The sequence below is a fragment of the Adiantum capillus-veneris genome, chromosome 11 (assembly GCF_014529385.1).
Source record: "Adiantum capillus-veneris isolate H3 chromosome 11, ASM1452938v2, whole genome shotgun sequence".
In the NCBI taxonomy this organism is placed as follows: domain Eukaryota; kingdom Viridiplantae; phylum Streptophyta; class Polypodiopsida; order Polypodiales; family Pteridaceae; genus Adiantum; species Adiantum capillus-veneris.
In genome coordinates, this window is record NC_140941.1 from 93,716,524 (window position 1) to 93,741,308 (window position 24,785).

Here is a 24,785-nt window from a genome sequence, read left to right on the forward strand (position 1 = left end):
GGTCGTGGGGTGTAGAGGAGTGGGTCAGACACCTTCATGGAGACCCTATATAGGGAAGCGGGGTACCTCTGAGTTACACAACAGATGAGCCGAGTAGGGAGGCGCCCTATTGGGGCAACTCCTCAGGTGTAGATCAGGCTAGGGTTGGCAGGCAGTGTAGGACCTCTTCCTAGTGTTTTTACTCGGCTTCTTTGGCATTTTTCTGATAAGCCCTAGGGTTTTTGTTGGACAGCAGTGCCAGTATGAGGAGACCCTCTTATGGTGCAGTTCCCTCCTTAGGGCAGCCTTACACAGGCTTTGTGATAATGCAGTGGTAGAGTTTCTCATCCGAGATCTAGATCCAGATCCAGATCTCGCCAAGAGGGTATGCACCATATCTATGCTCTCAGAGTGTTATAAAGTGTTATCCATGTGGAGACCGTGTCAGTGGTCTCGTGTGTAGGAGCACATGGCAATAGAAGTCACAGTTGTGTGCACCTTAGGTCTATCCATTGAGGCGTGTCAATTCTATGCCGGACCACCCTTGGTCATTTGTTTTGGGAGTTTGTTATCAACATGGAGAGCCTTACAGCTGCCTTATTCATGCATGTGGCATTGCAAGTATTCTCTAGTGTCAGAGGAAGTCGAGCCAGATCGGATCCTGAATTTGGGCCACTTGTCAAGTCACTGACAACTTTATAAGTTGGTAGGGGCTATGAAATTAAACCAAAATGGGCAAATTGCACACATGGGAGTAGGAGAGCAACCTGCAAGTCAACACACACTCCAGAAGCTCTTCCCAAGAAAGAGTGGAGGCTCATTATGAACTACAGAGTGTGTGAGTAGTGGGCACAAGTGATCACAACTTTAATGGAAAGCTTGGCAGCTAGAGTGCTACCAAGCAGATAGCGACACCCTATAGGGCCCAAAGATTGGTGTCTCTTTCGGTATTTCTTTATTATTATAAAACTTGGGAGAAAACCTGCAAGTTCCTACGAGCTGTCGTGCTTTTACTGGGCTGAAAATGGCCTATTCTAGCCCAATTTGGGCAACATAACCGCAGTAGAAGGCTTCACAAACAAAAATCCCCATGCCAAAGGTAGACTTTCCCGGCGCATATGGACACTTTCCCAACCCTGGCGAGAATCTGCAACGCACTGAATTCTCTGTTTTCTGCCCTGAAAATGCACTAGATCACCCGTACAGTGATCCCAACGCTTCCCCGAAGCTCCTGGGGGTATTAGGGATCAATTAGGGTCAAAACCCTAAACCTGCAGAAATACACAGCAGGCTGTATTTTTCTGTTTTGGGCTCCATTTCGCGTGCCGGTCATATCCGTAGCAAGCCCTCGAGCTCCCGCATGTGTAGGGCTACTTGCCCTTTGAATCGGATGAGATTTCCCGTGTGAAATCTCTCTGAATTCACTTGTACCTGCAGGAGATTCGAAACTAGCTAATCTAGTACCTGTGCAAGAGGATCTTGCCTCGGCAATCGCGCATGAACACACAACTGTACATACAGATGAAAAGCCCTTGAGTGGGGCATCACGTTTATGTATTCGAAGGGGGAGAGGTGTGCACGAGAGCGGAATCATCGTGCTACATAAGATAAGGGAGAATGCAAGCTTTTCGTTAAAGCTGTGATCACCTGCACCCACTACTCACACACATAGTAGTTCACTTATGAGCCAAAATCAGCCCTTCTCTCAAACTGAGCGCCCCCTCTTCATGCGGGACTGGGAAATTGCATCTACAACTGCCAATTGTCCACTTTGCCTCTTTTGAGTTAATTCCTAGTACTCAAGTGTAGCGAGGGGCCTAAATGACTTTGAACATATGTGGCACTAGACCTGCCGTGGGTTTAGGCTTCTTGCCTTTCCTGTCCTCGTTGTCCTCTGAGTCAGCTGGCCTCCTCCTTTGGGGATAATCTGCAACAAAATGGCCAAGGCTGTTCGCATATAAAGCATTTGTTCTCAGCCATTAAAGCCTTGTTCTCCTAAAAGGCTTCCTTTCCTTTTTCTTGGCCTGACCTTCAGACGTCTCGGCTAAGTCCTTGCCTTTGTTTGCCTTTCTGACCCCTGGGACGCTTCAGGAGTCACTTTCACAATGGGCTTCCTTGCTGAATTTTTCTTTTGCTGACCCCCTTTCACGTTGCCTTGAAACCCACTGTCCTCTCCCTTCAACACGGCAAGACCAGTGTTGGCAACTTCCATAAGCTGAGTGAGGGTAGCCACTTTGTTCGTTGTACAGTAATCTTGACGCCCTCTAGGCAACCCACAACAATACTTTTCAATCTGCTCTGTCAGTGGCAGAAACCTGTAGGAGGTTACTGAGAGCAACGCTTTACAAAACCTCTGATTGTACTCCCGTAGGCTCTTGCAAGTAGCCGCAGTGAGTTGGTGCCAATCCGTCATGACATCTGCTTCAAATCATTTGATAGCCACACAGATGCAAACATTTGCTTGAAGTATACCCATGTGGCAGGTGCGTGTCCTTCATAGTAACACGGAACGGGGGTAAATCGTACCGAAACGGCGTTCTGGCCGGTTCAGTGCGTCGAAACGATGCCGGGAACGGAAAAGTGTTCCGGATCTGGAACGTAACAAGGGAACGGGCAGCCAGAATGGGCGGAACGGCCGGAACGGCATCCGGAACGGCCTGGCGGAACAGGCAGCAAAATTGACAAAAAAAAGAGAGGGACAAAGAGAGAGTGAGAGAGGTGGCAGTTTGGGGGAGATTTCAAGCCTCTCAAGACTAACACAAGGGAGGGGCGTTCTTTCTTTAAAAGCTATCAATATGGCTCAAGTGGAACGGGCAATCATCAATATAGCTCAAGCCTCAAGGCTCATGCGCCATCAATATGGCACAACTTACAAGCTTCATTGGGGGGGGGGGGGGGAAGGTGGGTATCCTTCCCATCCTCTCCTAGATAATCCAAACCCTCAAGCTCTCAAGAGTCAAAAACAGGTCCCCCCCCATGGCATATTTTAGGTTCACCGTTCCGGCCCCTGTTCCCCTTCCGCTGCCCCCCCCCCCCCCCCCCCCCCCCCAAAATTTCGGGAACAGGGGCCTTGCATCAACAGTGTCGTCCACCATGTAAGCGCATTGCCTTTCAAGAAAGTGGCAGCTTTCCTGACCTTAGAGACCTCTGTAAAATTCCGCGCTGCATAAGCTTTATCAAACTGTGAAAGTAAGAGCCTTTGCCTTATCCTCAAAGCTGTTGAAAGTATCAAACTTTACAGTTGCACCACCTTCTTTGTATGCTTTTGGCTTTTCCAATGCTCCTAAATTGTCATAGGGAATTGTTTGCAACATGGGCGGCCCTTGGCCATTGACATTTTGCGTCATTGGTGTCATATGTGGCTGTTGGTTGAAAAAAATAGCCATGCCAAAATTGCCTTGTGGCACCCCAAACTAGCCTTGGTTGCATGCCAATATTACCATACATGGGTTTGGTAGCATGTCCTGCATACCCCCAAACATTGTTCTTGGTAAATATGAAACTAGGTGCATAACCATCCATGCTCTGAAACACCGATTGTTACTAAATTGGCTTTATCTGACATAAAAATAATTCTAAATGAATTATTGGATTCATAAGTGAGAGGGTTTTCTCGCTTGGAACACCAGGAAAAATAATCCTTAATGAATTATTGGAAATTTAAGTGAGAGGGTCTTTCTCAATGGAGACATCCGAGTACAGAGGATTCCTAGTGCGTCATTCATAGTAATGACGGGAGCAATGTGAAGGGAAATATCTGTAAGTCCATCAGGTGTAACTATGTCAGACTTTGTAAATAATTAATTTATTTACGAGAAAAGTATTATCTAATTAGTTGTGTGCACATCAGAATAGATCTAGCAGTTTCTGGGGCCTCAGGTGCGCCCAAGTTTGGGCCAGAGTACCTCAGGGAGATCCTAGCAGAAAAATACCCTGAAGCCCTAGTGATTGGGAAATCGGGTCTTCAATGAAGGGATAGATAGTAGCCTCAGATTTCAGGCTCAGAAAATTACGCGCGCTAGTGCAAGCATAGGAATGAGATTGGGTCCTTAGAATAATAACCCTAAGGCCTGAATCATTTTACGGCCTTAGGATAAGTCAGTTAATGTATTTTTAAATTGTCTATGCCTGACCAAATAACCGGACAAGTGCGAATAGGTAATGCCAGAGCAGTGTCGGTACGGCATTGCGTTGGGGAGCAGCTAACAATTTCATTAGTAGCATCTGTGTGTGCAATTGTGAGTTAATTTGCACATTTCATTAATAGCCTAGGGATTTTTAAAAGTGAAAGTTGAAGGGTTTTTAAAGTTGTTAAGTAAGTGTGCCAAGTGGCACACCTACCAATGCAAACTCTCTCTCTCTCACTCTCACCCTCTCTCTCTTCCTAGCTCCCCCTCTCCCTGATGGCTGTTTAGGAGCCCCCCCCTCCCCCATTTTCAGTGTTGGCAGTGCTCCTACCCCCCCTATTGTGAGTATGCTCTACGCATTGCAGCCCTCCATGGAAGCTTGAGAGCAGCCCCTTGCGACATATGTGGTGGCCTCGTGCTCCCATTGTCTAGAACAAGGGTTCTCATAGCCATAGCCAGCTTTTGGTGAAGTTTCATTGTTAGGTGCAACGGAATGATTGTTGCGTTTTGCTCAAGATGAGTGCTCCGAATTGTGCTCAAGGTTCCTTTTAGTTCTTATGGAAGGGAGAGCCTTCCGTTCTTAATGGAAAGTGCTATGATCACGAACAAAGTGAATGGACAATGTGCGTGCAAGTGTATGAGACTGAGAGATAGAGAGAGAAGAGAGATACGACACCAGAGACGTTGTAAAACCCTCCTCCGAAGGCCCCCCTCTCATCGGCGAGTGGTCTACTTTTTGATTGCACAAAGTGGTACAATGCGTATGCAATGGACTGATGCAACTTGGACTATGCCGATGACGACGACGGTGATGACGATGACGACTTGATGGCTGAAATATGAGATCTTCTAACTGCTGAATTTCGGGACTGTTTCGGTGGCTGAAAATGACTGTTTTGGCTGCGTTTTTATGGCTGAAATTGAGGGAACTTCTGCAACCAACTTGGGGCTGATCTGCTTCTGTCACTTAGGGCTGAAAACGCTGTGGTTCCGATGCGGGTTGGGCTGAAAACCAAAAATGCTGAGGCACTCTTGCTGCTAGCCAAAACACTAGGCTGATCTGGGCCGGAAAGTCAAAAACGCTGACGGGGCTGATTTGGGAAAACGCTAGCAAACTCGAACTTGATGGCGATGATGGGGATCTGTAGTCGCTAGGCAATGCTGGGAGGCTGGCGATCAAGTACTGTTGGAAAACGCAAGGTCTTGGAGGGTAGGCGAGGATGGGTAAATCCAAAAACGCCATAGTGCTGAGGGGGTACTACTGAGAAGTTGCCTGTTGAGCGGGAAGCTCTTGCTGCCTCTTCTGCCAGAAAGTGCTAACTTGGGTTTGCTTATATATTAACTTAGCAAAATTGCCCTACCTACTTTTGTTGGAAAGTCACTTAAAAATAATAAGTGAAAATAACCAAAAATAGGGAAAATAGGCTAAATGCACTGGAAAATTCCCCTGACTGAATCTGATGGATTCTGAAGGGAATACTGATGATCATGCTGTGTGCAACAAGAGGATATGTATCTACACTAAGTGATTGAGCATGCAGGTTTACGAATAGACTCACAAAAATGCCAGATCACTGCTAATGTAGACTTGACTGGACTGACTGAACCCTACTGTGGTGTAGCTTGTTCACGAACACATAGGGTTGGGATGTGTCACGTGACATCCCCTCCTTTTCAAAGTGAGGTACTGGTACCGAACTGTATGGCGTCGAGGGAGATCGCCAACAACATTCGGAATCCTGGAAGGGACTCTTGGGCGGACCACTCTGATGTGTGGGTCGTGCGGTACTTGAACTTCATAAAGGTCTGCAACGCTTGCTTCTTTGGCTGCGCCGAAAGCGACACAAAATCTTTTGAATCTCCTTCCTTGCGTCAACTTCGTCTAGAGTCCTGCTTCTTCCGTCTTCAAGAATCTCCATGGCTGAAAATTCCTGAAACCATCTCCAACACAAAACCGTGAACATACCCATTCCATGTAAAGTGAAGGAAAAAAATCTTGTCTTCTCTAAAGACTGTGTATGCAATGTCGATGAACATAGAGACGGAATGACAACCCGTTCATCAAACACATGAAAACAATGAGATCGAATCGTGTCATTCTGATCTAAATCAATCAACTGTGGCAATTCACAACGGAAATGCCCATGCTTTGTGCTCATACTTTCATGTGCTCGTTTGGAAACTGTGTCATGCCAAGGAAGAGACATGGAATGTGACTTCCTTACATACATACTTTTTAGCTTTTCACGAAAAATCCGCATACATTCGTGCTCATCCATGAGAGAAACGTGCTCAACATACAGTATGTCATGCCTAGGAAAAGGGATCACATAACGATGTTGACTAAAATACAGGAAACCGTCACGAATGAAACACTCGAACAATGCGTGCGTATCAATCATGCGAACACATAATACTTCCTGTAAGGGTTCTTTGGACCTAGGCTCGAGAGCCAAGATCGGTTCTTCCTGAATGATCGAATCGTCCTGTGGGGGTTCTTTGGACCTCGACTCGAAAGCCAAGATCGGTTCTTCGTGATTGATCGAATCTACAACGAGGTTAGCTTCGCTAGAAAAAGCATCCACTAACACATCATCTGAAACCGGCCTGTTCAATCCAAAAAGGGCGGTAGACTTTACTTCAAACCTTGATTTAGCTTTCACCCATTATTAGCCGTCTATTCTACCTGTACTTTCAAGACACAACACGGGGGAAAGGGATACAGGCTGCTAGAATGCACGTATGAAAAGACCGACATGAGATTGGCCCCTAACTGAGGCGCCCCTTTCGGTATTTCTTTATTGTTTAAAAGAGGGAATAAACGTCGTGGTTCCCTCCAAGCTGCCCCGCACAAGCTTGGCTGAATTTCAACTGTTCCGGCCCGATTTCGGCAGCATAACTGTACTAGGACCCTTCACAGTCAGTATTCCCACGCATTGAATGACTTTCCGGATGCATACGGGCACTTTGCAAAACCTGGCGAGAATCTGCAGCATGCTGAATTCTCTGTTTTTAGCCCCGAAAATGTGCCAGATCACCTGTACAGCGCTCCCCTTGCGTCCCCGAACCTCTTGGGGGTATTAGGCACCGTTTAGGGCCAAAACCCTAAACCTGCAAAAATACACAGCAAGCTGTAATTTACTGTTTCGGGCTCCGTTTCGCGTGCTGGTCGCATCCGAAGCAAGTCCTCGAGCTCTCGCACCTGTAGGGCTACTTGCCCTTTGAATCGGACCAGATTTCTGGTAACCTCTCCGAATTCACCTGTACCTGCGGGGGATTAGCCGCTAGCTAATCCAGTACCTGTGCAAGAGGCTCTTGCCTCGGCAATCGCGCATGAACCCACACAATTGTACATTGGTCAATTGAAAAGCCCACTAGTGGGGCATAACATACTGCTTGTAGGGGAGAGAGAGGGCAGTGCGTAGCATGCAGGGCATCACTCCTGGCACCGCACTGTACATAAGAGGGAAAGCAAGCACTCCATAGCTCAATCTGTGACAAAACTGAAAATGAGCCTCTCCTAGCTTAAAATTCAGCGCCACCTTCTCTTGCATGAGGAAAGTGCACCAGAATGTGCCACTTGGCGCATTTACAAGCATTTTCCCATTTCGGGGTTGCCGCCTAAAAATCTCCCAACCGGTTGCCGAGTTGACTTCACGGCAGAGTAAGAAAATGTTCTCCTTGTCATTCCGGAGGTAATGATGCGAACACATTTTCAGTTTCCAAAATAGCAGTTCCCTAAATTTTAGGAGATGCTGCCATTGTATCTTTCTAGGTCATTTGACCCCCTTTGTACACTGCAGCCACACCCAGAACTGAAATGTAGCCTCTGTAGCAAAGGATTCCACTTTGGCTAGTCAATGACCCCACCTTGGCTAACCATAGTCTTTGTCCAACCTTAGTGCTCTCTTGCCCTCAGGCCTGGACTCCCTCTGGATAGTTCCACACTAGCTATGCAATGCAGGGCAGTTAGATTTCCCGAGGGGTGTTTCAAAAAAGTGAAAGTAAATAAATAATAAGAAAGAAATCAACAAAAAGGATAGATAGTAGTCACACGCTGGTGACATACCCCCCTCTTGAAATCTCAAACGTCCTCGTTTGCATCTATGTCGTACATGCTCACAGTCAACACTGATGTATTCAACACCTGTCGACACATATACGACACATACATGCTCATTGTCAATTCTCGTGTATTCAACACCTCGTCGACACATGTATTGCCTGTGTGTGAACCATGTCCCAATGACATAGTGGGAGCTTCGCACTCTGCCATTGCTTTGAGTCACTAACTTTCCAATGACAAAATGGTAGCCATGCATTTTGCCACTGTCTTATAGTACACATTGGGCCCAGTAATACTCTCGAGCATACCCAAACCGACAGTTCAAGAATGCAGTTACACATGTATCTTTAATAGAAGCGATTACTGTATCCTTGACAAACTGACAAGAAACACTCACTTCTATAGCACTAACCATACTTTTGGACATTCCATAAGAGCAATTGCCAAATTGACAATCTGTACAGTTGTAACATTCATGTAACAGGTATTTCATTTGAGCTCACTTTAAATACCATGTATATCATTTGTTTCAGAAGCCATTGTAACACTGACAATCCATGTAGCTTTGAAAGTCAAGGGGTCAAGGTAGGTTGCAAATCGAAGGCTTCAAGGTAAAGTGATAACACAGTGGGTGACTCTGTAAGTTCACCTTCTTCTATCCACCTAGCATCCATTGGTGGATAGTTTCTGAACTTTACCAAGTAACGCCTAGCAACCTTGCCTTTCACTTTTCTTTCCTTATGTGCCAAAATCTGTTCCAACTTCCGGGACCAAGATCTCGTCAAGTTCCTCGAGTTCTGGCTGATCTTCAGCTGGCATATCCTATGGCACCTCACCCACATATGGTCTGAGAAGACTCACATGAAACGCATTGTGAATCTTTCAACTGTCAGGCAATTTTAGCCTATATGCAACATCACTGATTATGTCGCACACTTGAAAAGGCCCATAGTAATGCATGCTGAGCTTTGGAAACAGTCTTTCCTTGCCCTTCATCTTCGTTAACCTTGCCTTTTCAAAGCGTAAAAGCACCCAATCACCAAGTGAATATACCACTTCACAACGGTGACGATCAGCTCCTTTCTTTTGCTTTGCCTGAGTCTTTTCTAAAGCCACTTTGACCTTCTTGTACATTTCATCCATGTCCTGAACATACCTATCTGCTTCAAATATCTTGTCCTTTGTATGCAGTATGGGAGGAACTTTCTTGCCACCTTCAACTATCTCAAAAGGTGCCTTGCCAGTTGATGAATGCACTGTATTATTGTATGCATACTCCACCAATGGCAAATACTGCTCCCACTTTCCTTTATGCTCTGACACGTAGCACTTCAGCAGATCTAGGACAATAGAATTTGCCTCTTATGACTGCCCATCTGTTTGAGGATGAAATGACGAAGAGAATTTGAGCGTTGTGTCCATATTCTCAAACAAGTCTCTCCAGAACAAACTTGTCATGCGTGGATCACGGTCGCTAACAATCGACTGTGGCATGCCATGATACTTGAAAATATTGCTCATAAAGAAATCGTCTTCCTGACAGGAATAAAATGAGCCTGCTTGCTGAATCTGCAAATGATGGTCCAAATACCATCGTTTCCTGTCTGTGTTCTCGGAAGATCAAAGATAAAATCCAGAACAATACTTTCCCATGGTTTATCTGGAATAGGTAGTGGTTGCAATAACCCTGGTGCCTTTTGCCTGTCAAACTTGACGTTCTGGCAAATTAGGCATTCTCGCACAAAGGCATCCACATCTCTTGTCAATGTAGGCCAATAGAAGAATGTCTCAACCGCTTTAACTGTAGCATCGATGCCACGATGCCCTGCATACGGTGGGACATGAGTCTGTTCTATAACTTTGCGTCGCAATGGCTTTGTGACACATAATCTGCCATGCATCATCATGAACCCATCTTTGAGAAGATAGTGTTCATGACGTTGTCCATCTATTAGTTGCTCGAAGACCCTTGCAAAATCTTTATCATTTGCATATTGTTCTCTCATATCATCAAGTTCATGATGATAAGGAATTGACATAGCTGAAATTTGTGGCTTCCTTGACAAGGCATCAGCCACAACGTTCTTCTTGCCTTCCACATGCACAATCTGAAAGTGGAACATGGACAAGATATTTGCCCATCGCATATGCTTCTCAGATAACTTTGCCTGTGTCAAGAAGTATCGCAAGGTCTGATGGTCCGTTTGGACAACAAAGTCTGCACCTAGCAGGTAGTGTTTCCAACTTAAGAGCGCATGAATAACAACCAGTAACTCTTTCTCATAGACCTGCATGGTCACCTCTGGCCCTTGCAAAATTGTGCTCTCATAGGCTACTACCCTGCCATCTTGCATTAGCACTGCACCAATGCTACTACCACAGGCGTCACACTGGACCACAAATGACTTCCTAAGATGTGGCAACACAATAACTGGATCTGAAGTCATCTTTTCCTTTAAGAGATTAAAAGCTGAAATCTCTTTTTGTGTCCATCTAAAGGTGACTTCCTTCTTTTGAAGAGCATGTAAAGGTGAAGCAATCTCAGCAAAATTTCGGATAAACCTTCTGTAATAGGAGCATAGTCCCAAGAAACTTCGGACATGGTGCACCGTCTTCAAATCTGGCCATTGACTTGATCGCTTCAACTTTTGCAGGATCCATTCTGACTTAATCCTTTGATACAATGTGTCCCAGAAAGTGGATCTCTTCCAGAAAAAATTCACTTTTCTATGCATTGATGAGCAACCTATGACTGCGTAGCTCTTCGAACACAATGGCCAAGTGATGCCTATGCTCCTCTTCATTCTTTGAGTAGACTATCATGTTATCAAAGAATGTACCAACAAATTGTTGGTGTGGACGGAAAATTCTGTCCATCATCCTATTGAACGTAGCAGGAGCATTTGTGAGACCAAAGGGCATCACTAAAAATTCATAAAGGCCAAACGTCGTTCTAAAAGCAGTCTTGTGCACATCCTCTGATTTAATGCGGATCTAATGGTACCCACTCTATAGATCTATCCTGCTAAACATAGCTGCTCCTTCTAATTTGTCCAGAATATCATCGATTCTAGGTATAGGGAACCTATTCTTGATGGTATTCTTGTTCAGTGCACGGTAGTCGATGCACATACGCCATGAGCCATCCTTTTTCTGCACCAACAACACTGGAGAACAGAATAGGGATGAACTGGGCTGAATCAGCCCCTTTTCTAACAGCTCCTGTACTTGGCCCATTATCTCTTTTTGCTGAGCCGCACTAACCTTGTTCGGAGGCTTATTTGGTGGGCTATTGCCTGGCACCAAATCTATCGCATGGTCCTCGGGTCTCTCTGGCGGTAATTGAGACGGTAATGAATCGGAAAAACAGTCACTCTATTGTTGTAAAAACATTGACCTTTCTTTATCTAGCACAGATAAATTTGATTCATCACAATCTGACACTTCACGTGCAAAAACCAAGTACGCAGAAAGATGTTTTTTCATTACAAAAGTAATAGCAGAAGCTGATACAGTGGGAATAGACTCCCCTTTAAGCTTTACATCCAGAATGTGAGTCTTTTCCCTGCTCTGTACAGTGATCTTTTTGTTGTAGGCATCCATGATTCCATGTACACGAAACAACCAAGGAATACCTAACAACACATCACATCCGTCCAATGGCATGATGTAAAATTCTTTAGCATCTACATAGGACTGGATATGTAGACGGAACTTTCCAATGATGGGTGTCACAGCCTCTGTATGGCCAGGACATGCCAAACCTGCCTCTGCTGTATACCCCATCTCTTCAGGTCTGATTTCCAACTTTGAAGCCAATTCTGGGGAAATAAAGTTGGCTTTGGCACTGTTTGATCCCTGACCTTTCCCCATGCTCTGCAAAGCTCACTTGCATTTGAATTTGGCTTGTCGCCCACCGTATCTGGCACTAGACCAGCCTTGGGCTTCTTCCCTTTCCTGTCCTCCTTGTCTTCGGAATTAGCTGGCCTTTTCTTTGTAGGACGGTTGTAAGCAATTTGGCCAGGCTGCTCACAGATAAAGCATTTGTTCTCTGACCTTAGGACCTTCTTTTGCTGTTCCGACTTGCGAGGAAAATGTCTTTTCCATTTCTTCGCTGGTCCCTTTTCTGATTCAGCCGTAGCTTTGTCTTTCCCTGCGTTGGCTGGCTCTTGAGTCACTTTCGGAGCCTCCTTGGGAACATACTTCTTCGCTGAATTTTTCTTGGCCCATCCTTCCTTGACGCCAGTATTGAATTCACAATCTTCTCCCTTGAGCAAACCATTGCCAGTGTTTGCTACCTCGATGAGCTGCGTCAAAGTAGTGACTTTGGTCTTCGTGCAGTACCTTCTCAATCCTTTGGGTAGGCCACAACAGTATTTTTCAATTTGTTCTGTCAATGGCACAAACCTATAGGAAGTTACTGGAAGTAGAGCTTTGCAAAAGTTCCGATTGTAATCATCCAGATTCTTGCAAGTGGCAGCATTAAGCTGGTGCCATTCGGTCATGACATCTGCTTCAAAGTCATCAAATAACCATGCTGCTGCAAAAATCTGCTTGAAGTAAATTCATGTGGACGGAGCTTGCCCTTGAAGCAATGAAGTTGTCCACCATTGTCCCGCATTCCCTATCAAGAAAGTGGCTGCCTTGCGAACCTTTGAAGCCTCTGTAAAGTTTCCCCTGCATAGGCCTCGTCAAACTGCTGGAGGAATGAGAGCCTTCTTCCTGTCATCAAACCCTGTAAAGGTCGTGAAAGTCGCACCTTTGCCACCTTCTTTGTACGGAGTTGGCCTCTCCAGCGGCGTCAAATCGTCATATGGAAGTGACTGAAACATGGGAACACTGTTAGGGTTCATTTGTGTTCCCTGACTGCAATTATGTTGACCTGGAAATGCCATATTTGGCTGCTGATTTGTAATTCCAGCCATACCAAAATTTCCCTGTGGCATCTAAAATTGGCCCTGAGTGCTTTGAAACGCTGGTAGCATGCCCATGACACTTTACATGGGGTTAGGCATCATCATTTGAGCACCTCCGAACACTGTTCCTGGCGTGTAAAACTGATTTCCAGGTGCATGACCAGCCATGCTTTGGAATACCGATCCACCTCCAAAATAGCCAGGGTGTACTGAAGGTGGTGAAAAGACTTGTTGCATAGCCTGTAGGTTGCTTCCCTGTCCATCATAACCAGCTATAGGCTGTTGAAAAGTGGCTGGCTGAACTCGTATAGCTTGAAAGACTGGCATCTCAGCCACTTGTTCTTGCACCTTAGGCACAGGTTGTGGAGACTGTATGTTCTCCGTAAAGTGTACAGGTGTTTCCATTGACTTTGCAGTATGAATCACGTGTGCTCGAGCCTTAAGAGTCTTTTGAATATGATCCAGTGACCCAACTTGCTGAGACGGAAGAGAAGGTTGCAGAAAAGCTAAAAACCTCGGGTTCTGCATTACTTGTGTGAACATAGCCACAACAATAGCCAACTAGGTCCTGAATATATCATCATCCGTCTGTGGTGGTCTTGAAGACTCACCCACTTCATGTGTCTGTTGACCTTGCGAAGAGGAAACCTCTTCAGTCACATCATCTAGTTTGTCAGCCATAATTGCAATTTCCTGTGTCTGGTCGATGATCCTCTGTGTCTTCAAGCCCAACCTGCTGACCAAGGCTCACTTCTATGGGAAAAAGTGATTTAATCCCGTCGATGGAACCATGAAACCGGCTTGTTCAATCCAAAAAGGACGGTAGACTTTACTTCAAACCTTGATTTAGCTTTCACCCATTATTAGTCGTGTATTCTACTTGTACTTTAAAGACACAACACGGGGGAAAGGGATACACGCTGTTAGAATGCATGTGTATGAGAAGACCGACACGAGATTGGCCCCTAACTTAGGTGACCCTTTCGGTATTTCTTTATTGTTTAAAGGAGGGAATAAACGCTATGGTTCCCTACAAGCTGCCCCGCACAAGCTTGGCTGAATTTCAACTGTTCTGGCCCGATTTCGGCAGCATAACTGTACTAGGACCCTTCACAGTCAGTATTCCCACGCATTGAATGACTTTCCCGACGCATACGGGCACTTTGCAAAACCTGGTGAGAATCTACAGCATGCTGAATTCTCTGTTTTTAGCCCCGAAAATGCGCCAGTCACCTAGACAACGGTCCCCTCGCGTCCCCGAACCTCCTGGGGGTATTAGGGACCATTTAGGGCCAAAACCCTAAACCTGCAAAAATACACAGCAGGCTGTAATTTACTGTTTCGGGCTCTGTTTCGCGTGCCGGTCGCATCCGTAGCAAGTCCTCAAGCTCCCGCACCTGTAGGGCTACTTGCCCTTTCAATCGGACGAGATTTCTGGTGTGAAACCTCTCCGAATTCACCTGTACCTGCGGGGGATTAACCGCTAGCTAATCCAGTACCTTTGCAAGAGGCTCTTGCCTCGGCAATCGCGCATGAACCCACACAACTGTACATTGGTTAATTGAAAAGCCCACTAGAGGGGCGTAACATACTGCCATAGAGGAGAGAGAGGGCAGTGCGTAGCGTGCAGGGCATCACTCGTGGCACTGTACTGTACATAAGAGGGAAGCAAGCACTCCATAGCTCTTAACCTATGACAAAATCTGAAAATGAGCCTCTCCTAGCTTAAAATTCAGCGCCACCTCCTCTTGCATGAGGAAAGTGCACCTGAATGTGCCACTTGGCGCATTTACAAGCATTTTCCCGTTTCGGGGTTGCCGCCTAAAAATCTTGCAACCGGTTGCCCAGTTGACTTTACGGCAGAGTAACAAAATGTTTTCCTTGTCATTCCGGAGGTAATGACGCAAACACATTTTGAGGTCCCAAAATAGCAGTTCCCTAAATTTTAGGAGATGCTGCCATTGTATCTTTCTAGGTCATCTGACCCCCTTTGTACACTGCAGCCACACCCAAAACTGAAATGTAGCCTCTGTAGCAATGGATTCCACTTTGGCTAGTCAATGACCCCACTTTGGCTAACCATAGTCTTTGTCCAACCTTAGTGCTCTCTTGCCCTCAGGCTTGGACTCCCTCTGGACAGTTCCACACTAGCTATGCAATGCAGGGCAGTTAGATTTCCCGAGGGGTGTTTCCAAAAAGTGAAAGTAAATAAATAATAAGAAAGAAATCAACAAAAAGGATAGATAGTAGTCACACGCTGGTTACATCATCCTTGTGAACAATCACATCTTCGTCATGCAACTCATCATGCTTGTGAGAAATTACATCTTGATCATGCAAATCATCATGCTTGTGAGTGTCATTCAAATCATCATGCTTATCATTGTCAATCAAATCATCATCATGCTTCTCACAATCATCCAAAACATCATTGGTAGGTGCAACGGAATGAATGTTGTATTTTCTCAAGATTAGTGATCTTTATTGCTCAAGGTTCCTTTTAGTTCTTAAGGAAAGAGAGCTTTCCGTCTTATGGAGAGTGCTATGATCATGAACAAAGTGAGTGGATATTGTGCGTGTAAGTGAATGAGACTGAGAGAAGGAGAGAGAAGAGATACGACACCCGAGAGGTTGTAAAACCCTCCTCCGAAGGCCCCACTCTCGTCGGCGAGAGTGGTCTACTTTGATTGCACAAAGGTGTACAATGCGAATGCAATGGACTGATGCAATGTGACTATGCCGATGACGACGACGGTGGTGACGACGACGACGACTTGATGGCTGAAATCTGTGATCTTCTAATCGCTGAATTCGGGGACTGTTTCAGTGGCTCAAAATGACTGTTTTGGCTGTGTTTTTATGGCTGAAAATTGGGGGAGCATCTGCAACCAACCTGGGGCTGATCTGCTGCTATTCCATAGGCTGAAAATCTGCGTTTCTGACTGCTGCAGATCTGCCTTTTAGGGCTGATAACTGAGGTTCTTCATGGCTGAAAACTGATGATCTTTACGGGGCTGAATCTGCTACTTCTTGTGGTCTGAATCTGCTACTTTTTCTATTGCTGAAATCCAAAACGCTAGAGACTGAGGTTGACCAAAAACGCTAGCTGATCTTGCATTTCCAAAAACGCTGGGCATGTGAAAAACGCCAGGCATGTGATGGTCTTTCCTGCGACGATTTGATGCAAAAACGCCAAGGGCTTGGCTTTCCGACGATGAATGCTGTTGAAAGCGCTAGGGATAGGAATCTGCTTCTTGGAGAAAACGCCAAGGCTTGGGATCTTGCTTGGAGGGAATCCACCAAGGTTCTCCTGAGAAGTTGCCTGTTGAGCAAGGTGCTCCTGCTGCCTCTTCTGCCAGAAAGTGTGAACTTTGGTTTGTTATATTAACTTAGCAAAATTGCCCTACCTACTTTTGTTGGAAAGTCACTTAAAAATAATAATTGAAAATAACCAATAAATAGGAAAATAGGCTAAATGCACTGGAAAATTCCCCTAACTGATGCTAATGGATTCTGATGGGAATTTGAATGATCATGCTGTGTGCAACCGGAGGATATGCATCTATGCTAAGTGACTGGGCATGCACCGTCTACGAATAGACTCGCAAAAGTGCCAGATCACTGCTAATCTAAACTTGACTGATCTGACGGGAACCTTGCTATGGTGAAACCGGCCTGTTAACTTCAAAAAGGGCAGTAGACTCTACTTCAAACCTTGATTTAGCTTTCACCCATTATTAGTCGTCTATTCTACCTCTACATTCAAGACACAATAAAGGGGAAAGGGATACAAGATGCTAGATTGCACCTGTATGAGTAGACCGACACGAGATTGGCCCCTAACTTAGGCGCCCCTTTCGGTATTTCTTTATTGTTTATAAGAGGGAATAAACGCTGTGGTTCCCTACAAGCTGCCCCGCACAAGCTTGGCTGAATTTCAACTATTCCGGCCCGATTTCGGTAGCATAACTGTACTAGGACCCTTCACAGTCAGTATTCCCACGCATTGAATGACTTTCCCGACGCATACAAGCACATTGCAAGACCTGGCGAGAATCTGCAGCACGCTGTTTTCAGCCCCGAAAATGCGCCAGATCACCTGTACAGCGCTCCCCTCGCGTCCCCGAACCTCTTGGGGGTATTAGGGACCGTTTAGGGGCAGAACCCTAAACCTGCAAAAATACACAGCAGGCTGTAATTTACTGTTTCGGGCTCCGTTTCGCGTGCCGGTCGCATCCGTAGCAATTCCTCGAGCTCCCGCACCTGTAGGGCTACTTGCCCTTTGAATCGGACGAGATTTCTGGCGTGAAACCTCTCCGAATTCACCTGTACCTGCGGGGGATTAGCCGCTAGCTAATCCTGTACCTATGCAAGAGGCTCTTGCCTCGGCAATCGCGCATGAACCCACACAACTGTACATTGGTCAATTGAAAAGCCCACTAGAGGGGCATAACATACTGCCATAGAGGAGTGAGAGGGTAGTACGTAGCGTGCAGGGCATCTCTCCTGGCACCGCACTGTACATAGGAGGGAAAGGAAGCACTCCATAGCTCTTAACGTGTGACAAAATCTGAAAATGAGCCTCTCCCAGCTTAAAATTCAGCGCCACCTTCTCTTGCATGAGGAAAGTGCACCAGAATGTGCCACTTGGCGCATTTACAAGCATTTTCCCATTTTGGGGTTGCCGCCTCAAAATATCCCAACCGGTTGCCCAGTTGACTTCACGGCAGAGCAAGAAAATGTTCTGCTTGTCATTCCGGAGGTAATGACACAAACACATTTTCAGGTCCCAAAATAGCAGTTCCCTAAATTTTAGGAGATGTTGCCATTGTATCTTTCTAGGTCATCTGACCCCCTTTACCCAAAATTGAAATGTAACCTCTGTAGCAAGGGATTCCACTTTGGCTAGTCAATGACCCCACTTTGGCTAACCATAGTCCTTGTCCAACCTTAGTGCTCTCTTGCCCTCAGGCATGGACTCCCTCTGGACAGTTCCACACTAGCTATGCAATGCAGGGCAGTTAGATTTCCCGAGGGGTGTTTCCAAAAAGTGAAAGTAAATAAATAATAAGAAAGAAATCAACAAAAAGGATAGATAGTAGTCACACGCTGGTGACATACCCCCCTCTTGAAATCTCAAACGTCCTTGTTTGCATCTATGTCGTACATGCTCATAGTCAACACTGATGTATTCAACACCTCTCGATACATGTACGACACATACATGCTCATTGTCAATTCTCGTGTATTCAACACCTCGTCGACACATGTATTGCCTGTGTGTGAACCATGTCCCAATGACATAGTGGGAGCTTCGCACTCTGCCATTGCTTTGAGTCACTAACTTTCCAATGACAAAATGGTAGCCATGCATTTTGCCACTGTCTTATAGTACACATTGGGCTCAGTAACACTCTCGAGCATACCCAAACCGACAGTTCAAGAATGCAGTTACACATGTACCCTTTAATAGAAGCGATTACTGTATCCTTGACAAACTGACAAGAAACACTCACTTCTATAGCACTAACCATACTTTTGGACATTCCATAAGAGCAATTGCCAAATTGACAATCTGTACAGTTGTAACATTCATGTAACAGGTATTTCATTTGAGCTCACTTTAAATACCATGTATATCATTTGTTTCAGAAGCCATTGTAACACTGACAATCCATGTAGCTTTGAAAGTCAAGGGGTCAAGGTAGGTTGCAAATCGAAGGCTTCAAGGTAAAGTGATAACACAGTGGGTGACTCTGTAAGTTCACCTTCTTCCATCCACCTAGCATCCATTGGTGGATAGTTTCTGAACTTTACCAAGTAACGCCTAGCAACCTTGCCTTTCACTTTTCTTTCCTTATGTGCCAAAATCTGTTCCAACTTCCGGGACCAAGATCTCGTCAAGTTCCTCGAGTTCTGGCTGATCTTCAGCTCGCATATCCTTTGGCACCTCACCCACATATGGTCTGAGAAGACTCACATGAAACGCATTGTGAATCTTTCAACTGTCAGGCAATTTTAGCCTATATGCAACATCACTGATTATGTCGCACACTTGAAAAGGCCCATAGTAATGCATGCTGAGCTTTGGAAACAGTCTTTCCTTGCCCTTCATCTTCGTTAACCTTGCCTTTTCAAAGCGTAAAAGCACCCAATCACCAAGTGAATATACCACTTCACGACGGTGACGATCAGCTCCTTTCTTTTGCTTTGCCTGAGTCTTTTCTAAAGCCACTTTGACCTTCTTGTACATTTCATCCATGTCCTGAACATACCTATCTGCTTCAAATATCTTGTCCTTTGTATGCAGTATGGGAGGAACTTTCTTGCCACCTTCAACTATCTCAAAAGTTGCCTTGCCAATTGATGAATGCACTGTATTATTGTATGCATACTCCACCAATGGCAAATATTGCTCCCACTTTCCTTTATGCTCTGACACGTAGCACTTCAGCAGATCTAGGACAATAGAATTTGCCTCTTATGATTGCCCATCTGTTTGAGGATGAAATGACGAAGAGAATTTGAGCGTTGTGTCCATATTCTCAAACAAGTCTCTCCAGAACAAACTTGTCATGCGTGGATCACGGTCGCTAACAATCGACTGTGGCATGCCATGATACTTGAAAATATTGCTCATAAAGAAATCGTCTTCCTGACAGGAATAAAATGAGCCTGCTTGCTGAATCTGCAAATGATGGTCCAAATACCATCGTTTCCTGTCTGCGTTCTCGGAAGATCAAAGATAAAATCCAGAACAATACTTTCCCATGGTTTATCTGGAATAGGTAGTGGTTGCAATAACCCTGGTGCCTTTTGCCTGTCAAACTTGACGTTCTGGCAAATTAGGCATTCTCGCACAAAGGCATCCACATCTCTTGTCAATGTAGGCCAATAGAAGAATGTCTCAACCGCTTTAACTGTAGCATCGATGCCACGATGCCCTGCATACGGTGGGACATGAGTCTGTTCTATAACTTTGCGTCGCAATGGCTTTGTGACACACAATCTGCCATGCATCATCATGAACCCATCTTTGAGAAGATAGTGTTCATGACGTTGTCCATCTATTAGTTGCTCGAAGACCCTTGCAAAATCTTTATCATTTGCATATTGTTCTCTCATATCATCAAGTTCATGATGATAAGGAATTGACATAGCTGAAATTTGTGGCTTCCTTGACAAGGCATCAGCCACAACGTTCTTCTTGCCTTCCACATGCACAATCTGAAAGTGGAACATGGACAAGATATTTGCCCATCGCATATGCTTCTCAGATAACTTTGCCTGTGTCAAGAAGTATCGCAAGGTCTGATGGTCCGTTTGGACAACAAAGTCTGCACCTAGCAGGTAGTGTTTCCAACTTAAGAGCGCATGAATAACAACCAGTAACTCTTTCTCATAGACCTGCATGGTCATCTCTGGCCCTTGCAAAATTGTGCTCTCATAGGCTACTACCCTGCCATCTTGCATTAGCACTGCACCAATGCTACTACCACAGGCGTCACACTGGACCACAAATGACTTCCTAAGATGTGGCAACACAATGACTGGATCTGAAGTCATCTTTTCCTTTAAGAGATTAAAAGTTGAAATCTCTTTTTGTGTCCATCTAAAGGTGACTTCCTTCTTTTGAAGAGCATGTAAAGGTGAAGCAATCTCAGCAAAATTTCGGATAAACCTTCTGTAATAGGAGCATAGTCCCAAGAAACTTCGGACATGGTGCACCGTCTTCAAATCTGGCCATTGACTTGATCGCTTCAACTTTTACAGGATCCATTCTGACTTAATCCTTTGAGACAATGTGTCCCAGAAAGTGGATCTCTTCTAGAAAAAATTCACTTTTCTATGCATTGATGAGCAACCTATGACTGCGTAGCTCTTCGAACACAATGGCCAAGTGATGCCTATGCTCCTCTTCATTCTTTGAGTAGACTATCATGTCATCAAAGAATGTACCAACAAACTGCTGGTGTGGACGGAAAATTCTGTCCATCATCCTATTGAACGTAGCAGGAGCATTTGTGAGACCAAAGGGCATCACTAAAAATTCATAAAGGCCAAACGTCGTTCTAAAAGCAGTCTTGTGCACATCCTCTGATCTAATGCGGATCTAATGGTACCCACTCTATAGATCTATCCTGCTAAACATAGCTGCTCCTTCTAATTTGTCCAAAATATCATCGATTCTAGGTATAGGGAACCTATTCTTGATGGTATTCTTGTTCAGTGCACGGTAGTCGATGCACATACGCCATGAGCCATCCTTTTTCTGCACCAACAACACTGGAGAACAGAATGGGGATGAACTGGGCTGAATCAGCCCCTTTTCTAACAGCTCCTGTACTTGGCCCATTATCTCTTTTTGCTGAGGCGCACTAACCCTGTTCGGAGGCTTATTTGGTGGGCTATTGCCTGGCACCAAATCTATCCCATGGTCCTCGAGTCTCTTTGGCGGTAATTGAGACGGTAATGAATCGGAAAAACAGTCACTCTACTGTTGTAAAAACATTGACCTTTCTTTATCTAGCACAGATAAATTTGATTCATCACAATCTGACACTTCACGTGCAAAAACCAAGTACGCAGAAAGATGTTTTTTCATTACAAAAGTAATAGCAGAAGCTGATACAGTGGGAATAGACTCCCCTTTAATCTTTACATCCAGAATGTGAGTCTTTTCCCTGCTCTGTACAGTGATCTTTTTGTTGTAGGCATCCATGATTCCATGTACACGAAACAACCAAGGAATACCTAACAACACATCACATCCGTCCAATGGCATGATGTAAAATTCTTTAGCATCTACATAGGACTGGATATGTAGACGGAACTTTCCAATGATGGGTGTCACAGCCTCTGTATGGTCAGGACATGCCAAACCTGCCTCTGCTGTATACCCCATCTCTTCAGGTCTGATTTCCAACTTTGAAGCCAATTCTGGGGAAATAAAGTTGGCTTTGGCACTTGGATCAAAGAAGATAAGCACTGTTTGATCCCTGACCTTTCCCCATGCTCTGCAAAGCTCACTTGCATCTGAATTTGGCTTGTCGCCCACCATATTTGGCACTAGACCAGCCTTGGGCTTCTTCCCTTTCCTGTCCTCCTTGTCTTCGGAATTAGCTGGCCTTTTCTTTGTAGGACGGTTGTAAGCAATTTGGCCAGGCTGCTCACAGATAAAGCATTTGTTCTCTGACCTTAGGACCTTCTTTTGCTGTTCCGACTTGCGAGGAAAATGTCTTTTCCATTTCTTCGCTGGTCCCTTTTCTGATTCAGCCGTAGCTTTGTCTTTCCCTGCGTTGGCTGGCTCCTGAGTCACTTTCGGAGCCTCCTTGGGAACATACTTCTTCGCTGAATTTTTCTTGGCCCATCCTTCCTTGACGCCAGTATTGAATTCACAATCTTCTCCCTTGAGCAAACCATTGCCAGTGTTTGCTACCTCGATGAGCTGCGTCAAAGTAGTGACTTTGGTCTTCGTGCAGTACTTTCTCAATCCTTTGGGTAGGCCACAACAATATTTTTCAATCTGTTTTGTCAATGGCACAAACCTATAGGAAGTTACTGGAATTAGAGCTTTCCAAAACTTCCGATTATAGTCATCCAGATTTCTGCAAGTGGCAGCATTAAGCTGGTGCCATTCTGTCATGACATCTACTTCAAAGTCATCAGATAACCATGCTGCTGCAAAAATCTGCTTGAAGTAAATCCATTTGGACGGAGCTTCCCCTTGAAGCAATAAAGTTGTCCACCATTGTCCCGCATTCCCTGTCAAAAAAGTGGCTGCCTTGCGGACCTTTGAAGCCTCTGTAAAGTTTCCCTCTGCATAGGCCTTGTCAAACTGCTGGAGGTATGAGAGAGCCTTCTTCCTGTCATCAAACCTTGTAAAGGTCGTGAATGTCACACCTTTGCCACCTTCTTTGTATGGAGTTGGCCTGTCCAACGGCGTCAAATGGTCATATGGAAGTGACTGAAACATGGGAACACTGTTAGGGTTCATTTGTGTTCCCTGACCGCTATTAAGTTGACCTGGAAATGCCATATTTGGCTGCTGATTTGTAATTCCAGCCATACCAAAATTTCCCTGTGGCATCTAAAATTGGCCCTGAGTGCTCTGAAACGCTGGTAGCATGCCCGATACACCATACATGGTGTTAGGCATCATCGTTTGAGCACCCCCAAACACTGTTCCTGGCGTGTAAAACCGATTTCCAGGTGCATGACCAGCCATGCTTTGGAATACCGATCCACCTCCAAAATAGCCAGGGTGTACTGAAGGTGGTGGGAAGACTTGTTGCATAGCCGTTAGGTTGGTTCCCTACCCATTAGAACCAGCTATAGGCTGCTAAAAAGTGGCTGGCTGAACTGGTATAGCTTGAAAGACTGGCATCTCAGCCACTTGTTCTTGCACCTTAGGCACAGGTTGTGGAGACTGCATGTTCTCTGCAAGTGTACAGGGGTTTCCATTAACTGTGCAGTATGAATCACCTGTGCTCGAGCCTTAACAGTCTTTTGAATATGATCCAGTGACCCAACTTGCTGAGACGGAAGAGGAGGTTGCAGAAAGGCTAAAAACCTCGGGTTCTGCATTACTTGTGTGAACATAGCCACAACAGTAGCCAACTGGGTCCTGAATATATCATCATCCGTTTGTGGTGGTCTTGAAGACTCACTCACTTTATGTGTCTGTTGACCTTGTGAAGAGGAAACCTCTTCAGTCACATCATCTGGTCTGTCAGCCATAATTGCAATTTCCTGTGTCTGGTCCATGATCCCCTGTGTCTTCAAGCCCAACCTGACCAAGGCTCACTTCTATGGGAAAAAGTGATTTAATCCCGTCGATGGAACCATGAAACCGGCCTGTTAACTTCAAAAAGGGCGGTAGACTCTACTTCAAACCTTGATTTAGCTTTCACCCATTATTAGTCGTCTATTCTACCTGTACTTTCAAGACACAACAAAGGGGAAAGGTGCTAGATTGCACCTGTATGAGTAGACCGACACTAGATTGGCCCCTAACTTAGGCGGCCCTTTCGGTATTTCTTTATTGTTTAAAAGAGAGAATAAACGTTGTGGTTCCCTACAAGCTGGCCTGCACAAGCCTGGCTGAATTTCAACTGTTCCGGCCCGATTTCGGCAGCATAACTGTACTAGGACCCTTCACAGTCAGTATTCCCACGCATTGAATGACTTTCCCGACGCATACAGGCACTTTGCAAGACCTGGCGAGAATCTGCAGCATGCTGAATTCTCTGTTTTCAGCCCCGAAAATGCGGCAGATCACCTGTACAACGGTCCCCTCGTGTCCGCGAACCTCCTGGGGGTATTAGGGACCGTTTAGGGGCAAAACCCTAAACCTGCAAAAATACACAGCAGGCTGTAATTTACTGTTTCGGGCTTCGTTTCGCGTGCTGGTCGCATCCGTAGCAAGTCCTCGAGCTCCCGCACTTGTAGGGCTACTTGCCCTTTGAATCGGACGAGATTTCTGGCATGACACCTCTCCGAATTCACCTGTACCTGTGGGGGATTAGCCGCTAGCTAATCCAGTACCTTTACAAGAGGCTCTTGCCTCGGCAATCGCGCATGAACCCACACAACTGTACATTGGTTAATTGAAAAGCCCACTAGAGGGGCGTAACATACTGCCATAGAGGAGAGAGAGGGCAGTGCGTAGCGTGCAGGGCATCACTCGTGGCACTG

General features: G+C 45.4%; 1 protein-coding gene across 1 annotated transcript in view; it reads left to right on the forward strand.

Moving 5' to 3' along the window:
* Window positions 1-24,785, forward strand: part of LOC147447664 (protein TIC 21, chloroplastic-like) — a 74,611-nt gene that overhangs the window by 1,254 nt on the left and 48,572 nt on the right. The window lies entirely within an intron of this gene.